Raw genomic sequence first — 5927 nt, forward strand, 5'->3', positions numbered from 1 at the left:
CTTGAAGGAAAGTTTTGAACCAATGAAGAAGAAAATGAGGCCTATGAAGACTTTGCCAAATTAGCCTTAGAGAGTAAAAAATGGCATTTATTATTCATGAGTTGGGTACCGAGATGATGATAAAACAACAACCCTGAACTATTTATTAAAAACATGACCACTGTTGGGCTATTGAAGATGCAGACCATGTTTGAGAGACTTCCATACATAATATATGACTTCCTGGGGATCTGAAATCTATGGACTAAGAGAAACTGTGTATATCTTACCTTACCACTAATCCTTATTGATATTTATTGAACAATCTGTTTTCCCTTAAGTCCAGTTTATGGATATGCTGCTTTAACAATGGTGAAAAGAGGGGATGTGGGGGGAGAAAGGGAAAGAGTGGAAGGGGTTATTTTTTATGTCCCACAAGCTACAACTTGGGAGTTCAGCTCTAGGAGTGCATTAATAATTTCTACCACTTTAAAGGGATTGGAGTGGGGGTGGGGGAATTTATGCTGTGCCCAATATTTCTCCAAATGAAGATAAAATTCTTTTCTAACGAAATAATTTTAAAAAATTGTCCTGCCATTCACTCATTTAGAGACTGGTGCATTTTAATCTAAGCTGCTCTAATTTGTAATAAAGGTCTTTAAGTGTTTAAATATGTTAGATGCAATATAGTAACAGCAATTGGTTTCTGTCCCTGGGTGGTGAGGTTTTTTTCTTTTTGTTGGTCTCATTGTGTGGGACTCCATGTTATGTCCAGTGCCTGTCTTTCGCAAGGCAGACTGTAGCAAATCCCAAACCGAGGAGGAGAGCTGTTAGAGAAGCCAGACAGTTTTCATTTACATGTTGACACATTGCAAAAACTAGGTTAAAACCCAGATGTGTATTCCACATAGCTAGCTGTCTTTTTATTTTTTGGTAATTCTACTCCAACGTTAGCACATCTTGTATTTTAAACTACAGTCATATACGACAGGGTGAATTTTCCGATGCATTTTTTTATCTTACCTAAATGACACCCATTCAAGCCAATGGGAGTTGTGGGCTAAGCTCCTTTAAACACTTTGAAAAGCTTCCTCGTGTGAGTGTGCGTGCGTGCATGAGCGGGTGTGTGCGTTGGGACAAAGCAACCCTTTTCCAAGAAAGACCTTGCATTTCTGCATTTGGGTTTTGTGTTGATTAACTTAATCTGTGCATTCTGTTTGCCATTGCTACTTTGTATAGTACGTCTGTATATATTGTAGAAAATGTGTGGTGGAAAAAATAATACACTATCTCTAGTGTTTTAAAATTTATTCAGTACAGTACCTGTGCCTGCATGGTGTTACTTTGCCATGTGTTGCCCTATATTCAGGGTTCAAGCTTTCCCTTGTTTGTTTAAGGGGTTTATGTATAAATATATTTTATGCCTTTTATTACAAGTCCTGTACTCATGACTTTTGCCATGGCATTTTGTTCTACTTATACTGTAAATTATGCATTATAAAGAGTTTCATTTAAAGAAAATTACTTGGTACAATAATTATTGTAATTAAGAGATGTAGCCTTTATTAAAATTTTATATTTTTCAAATTACTATTGTCTGATTTTTCATGTCTTAGGCTTATGGTTTTGAACGATGGTAGCACCTCAAGGCCCTGACTGAACTCTGATCCCCTTTGTGTTTATGGGCTATCCCTGGCCTGGGTAGCTTGCAATCTAAATAGACAAGACAAAGAGTCAGGGAGAGGAACTATTACTCTTATAAGATGCAGTAAGAGCTAAAGGCTAAAATTTTCACACAGAGAACCTTAAGTCCCATTTTCAAAAGTAACTTGAGCGCTTAGGAGTCTATGGGGGGAAAACTCCAGGTGAATTAACTGGAGGTGTAAAGTCAACCTGCATCAATCAAAGCCTATTAAGGCCCTGTGTAGATGTCTCATTGAGGAGTGAAGTGGCCTTAGATTGCTGTAACTTAATCCTCCTCTAGGTATAAGCTATCAGGGTTGGAAGGGACCTCAGGGGGTCAGCTAGTTCAATGCCCAGACAGAGATTTTTCTCCCAGATCCCTAAATGGCCCCCTCAAGGATTGAACTCACAACCCTGGGTTTAGCAGGCCAGTGCTCAAACCACTGAGATGATAAATCTCATTGCCTAAAACCACCTGATTTTCGCTTTTCACTTAGTGATTTAGGAGCCCAAGGGAGTTGCCCCGAGGTCCCACAAGAAGTCTATGACAGAGCCAGGAATTGAATCCAGATTACCTGAGTGCCAGTCTGATGCTCTATCCACAAGCTCCTCTTCTTTCATGTTATGGTGCAGAAACTTGTTTTAGGGATGAACGAACCTCATTAGGCCCTATTCATCCCTGGTGGAAGTTATTGGTTTCAGTAGCATTACACCAAGGATGAATCTGACTCCAAGCAATCACCAACAGGCCTCCGAGTCTCATACAAGTAGCTCTTGAAGAATGATCATGGGAATGCCTTTGGCCCGTTGTGTTAGGAACTGAAGCCTAATCTTTTTCTTTTTGATACACCTGTGGCACCTATTGCTTTTTCCCCCACCCTCCTTTTTTTTTTTTCCATGTCGTTTAAAGTATCTGGGTTGTTTTGTGTGTATGAAAAGACTTCATTTAAAACATCAGTAAAACTTCTATCAAAGGGCTCAGCTTCATACCGAGTACACAGAGCTAAGAACTGAATCTTTCAGTTAAAAAGTAAAAAAGCTGCAGGTGGTGTTGCACATTTAAATGCATGGAGTCTTTTATATTAAACATCTTTTGAAGTTCATGGGGTTCATCTTAATTGATAAGCCGGATGTAATGGATGGGTAGGGCGACTTCAGCAACATGGGGGAAGAAAGGTGTGGTTTTTTTTTTTTTTTTTCCTTCTCCATCAAAGGTTAGGAACTTAAGCATTGCACAGTAATATTATTTTTCTTCTGCTATTAAAATGAATCACACTGTGCCTAATTCTTCTTGGGAAGATAAATGTGTTTGAGGCTGCTTGAAGTCATTCACTGCCATACAAGCCTTTGCATCTTTTTATCAATGTTCCAAAATACTCACCTCTGTGTTTTTTGGTTTTTTTTCCCGGATGTCTGTAGAAACAAAAAATAAAATGGCTTCAAATACATGGCAGGCTGTTTAGCAGAGATGAAAGGATATTTGAAAAGTCTTTTAAAAATGAATGAAAAGTGAATACTCTTCTGTTTCAATTCTAAGTGGGTTGTGGAGATCATTAGACACCACCTTAATGTGACACTTTGAAAGTAAGTGTTCAGCTACCTTGACTTGTTCAGAACCTTGTTTTTAACTTATCACAGGGGCCAGAGAACCTAGCCACAAATGTGCCCTTGAAATGAGACACTAGCATGAGCAAGGGCTGTTTACATGAGAAAGTTGTGCTGCGCTAACTTACTGGGTGAATTTAAGCCAATCTAATTAAAGTGGTAGCTGGGTGCCATACAAGCTTTACCTCACCACAGCACTGTGGGAAGTGCACTGACAAGAACCAGCTTTTTAAAGCTATTCGGGGGGGGGGGTTACGTGACTTGCCTCAGATCACACAGGATGTCTGGCAGAGCCAGGGCTGAACCTTCTCAAGTCCTAGGTTAGTGCCCTAATGACAGAACCATCCATCTTTGTCTGTGCTGCCTTCAAAGCTGCGAGTGTAGCTCAGGTCGGCCTGCGTATGCTGAGCTTTAACTTAGCTATCATGGTTAACTATAGCCATGAAGACATGGCAGTGTAGGGTAGCAATACCAGTATGTACCTAGGGCCCCAGTGGGTGTGTACACCTCACGTTGCTGTATGCTCACTGTTAGTTTAGCGATGCTAGTACCAGCAGAGCTAGCACGGGGCTGCTTACCCAGGCTGCAGGTGCACCTCTGATTTATAGACATACCAATGTCATACTCGCTAAGGGCATAAGAGTGGCTTATATTGGTTTAGCTTAAGAAGGCTGTTAAGAACAGATTTAACTCAATCAAAATAAGCTGCTCTTACTGAAGTAAGCGCATCTTTTGCAGTTTAACACTAGCAGTTTAAATGCAGCTTCATGTTATGCCAGTGTAGCTTGCTTGTGTATTTGACTGGTGAACTGACCCCCCCCTCCCCCGCCCATAAACTTCAGCCAAAGGCTAGTCCCAGGTAGTTGCTGGGCTGGTTTGAAGCGTCACTGATGCTAGTTAGCCAAACTGATTTAGTATAGCCACTCTCTGGGGCGGAGGGGGGGGGAGGTTGTTCCCAATGGGGTAGTGTCTTGTATGAAACATTTTTCTGCAAAAACACACAATCCCCCAGATATGGTGCCAATAGACTACATGGTGCAGCCACAACTGCTCTACACACTTAAAGCATGTGAATACTTAGTACTCACTGAGCTTTTTCCAGGCTTAGCACATGCCAGAATTAAACCTCGTGACACTCCAGTGAAGTAGGTGAAGCCAGAATGTGCTAAACTACAAGGTGGTTTATAATTGGTGGTGCGGCCAGGGCAACCACCCCAGTCTGTAGCTCAAGAGCACTTGAAAGGGAGTTATGGTCCTGCTGCAAGGTGGTTTGTGTTCCAACAAAAATAAGGAACTTGGTTACAAAATCATTAAAATGTGTAGCTAGAACTATAATAGTCTCCTATAGCTGAGCTAAACAACCAAGTTATAATCTTAGGTGTTGGTCTGGTACTAAGGGTTTAAGTATTGGCCTGCTAAACGCAGAGTTGTAAATTCAATCCTTGAGGGGGTCATTTAGGGATCTGGGGCAAAAATCTGTCTGGGGATTGGACTGGATGATCTCCTGAGGTCCTTTCCAACCCTGATATTCTATGGTTCATAAAGGCCTGTCCTTGCTACACATTTCAATTGTGTTACCTCACCCTTTTGTTCTGTTGTGGTTGTAATGTGGAGTTGCCCTTCAAGAAGGTCAGTTGATGCTGAGACAGTGGATTTTGGACACAGTGGGCATATTCTCGCAAATGTCCCTTGGACCCTTTGATAGAGAGGCCTGCTTCTTCGGGTGCATGACAATGGCAACAGCTGATGCTAATGTTGATGATCAGACATGAGACAGATGGTCTGGCACTTCATGAATGGCATCATATATTAGTCAGGTGCTCCTTATCTTGCAGGCCCAGATAAACAGTAAGCATTACATTAATTCTGTGAGCACTCTCCATTCTGTTTGACACAGGAAGCAGAGCAGTGAAAAAATGTTGCATCCCTTCCTCCTCCAAATAGCCTGGAAGGGGCAAGGAGGAAAAACTTCTGATGCTCTTCCAGGAGCTAAGATAGCCCATGCACTAGACAAATACAAAAATCAATGTACAGCACATTGCTTTGCAACAGAAGCTCAGCACATGACCCTGACCCATGAGAGTACATCATCATTACAAACATGGTAACACTGGGACTGTGACTCTTTAGGTTGAGATGGGTGAGGATCACTGCAGTAGATGACACTTGATCTTAGCGCCAAGGAGCCGAGATGACAGTATTTCCAGTGTGAGTAACAGGAGGGTAAGTAGGCTCTTCTTTGAGCTGTGACTATGACTAATTTAAACGTGTGTTCCAATCTGTTCTACCATGTGCGAATAGCATGCATTTTTTTAGGTGGCTATGTAGTCCATTGGCGACTGTGTGTTACAGGTCTCCCTCTGTGCTGAAGCCACATAGGCCGAGCGTTGTTACAGCCCTCACCTTGATAGCACTGACTCTTTAGCTCAAGCTGGAGTTCACGCTTTTAGCTCTGGCGCCTAGGCGCTGGAGCACCCAGAGGAAAAAATAGTGGGTGCTTAGCACCCACTGATGGCTCCACCAATCAGCTTCTCCACCTCCCTGCTAGCACCTCTTGCCTGCCGGTGATCAGCTGTTCAGCGGTGTGCAGGAGGCATTGGAGAGGGATGGGGAGGAACAGGGGCAAGAAGCAGCGAAGCAAGGGTGGGGGTGTGCCCGGG

Source organism: Chelonoidis abingdonii, chromosome 13, assembly GCF_003597395.2.
Source record: "Chelonoidis abingdonii isolate Lonesome George chromosome 13, CheloAbing_2.0, whole genome shotgun sequence".
NCBI classification, from domain to species: Eukaryota; Metazoa; Chordata; order Testudines; family Testudinidae; genus Chelonoidis; species Chelonoidis abingdonii.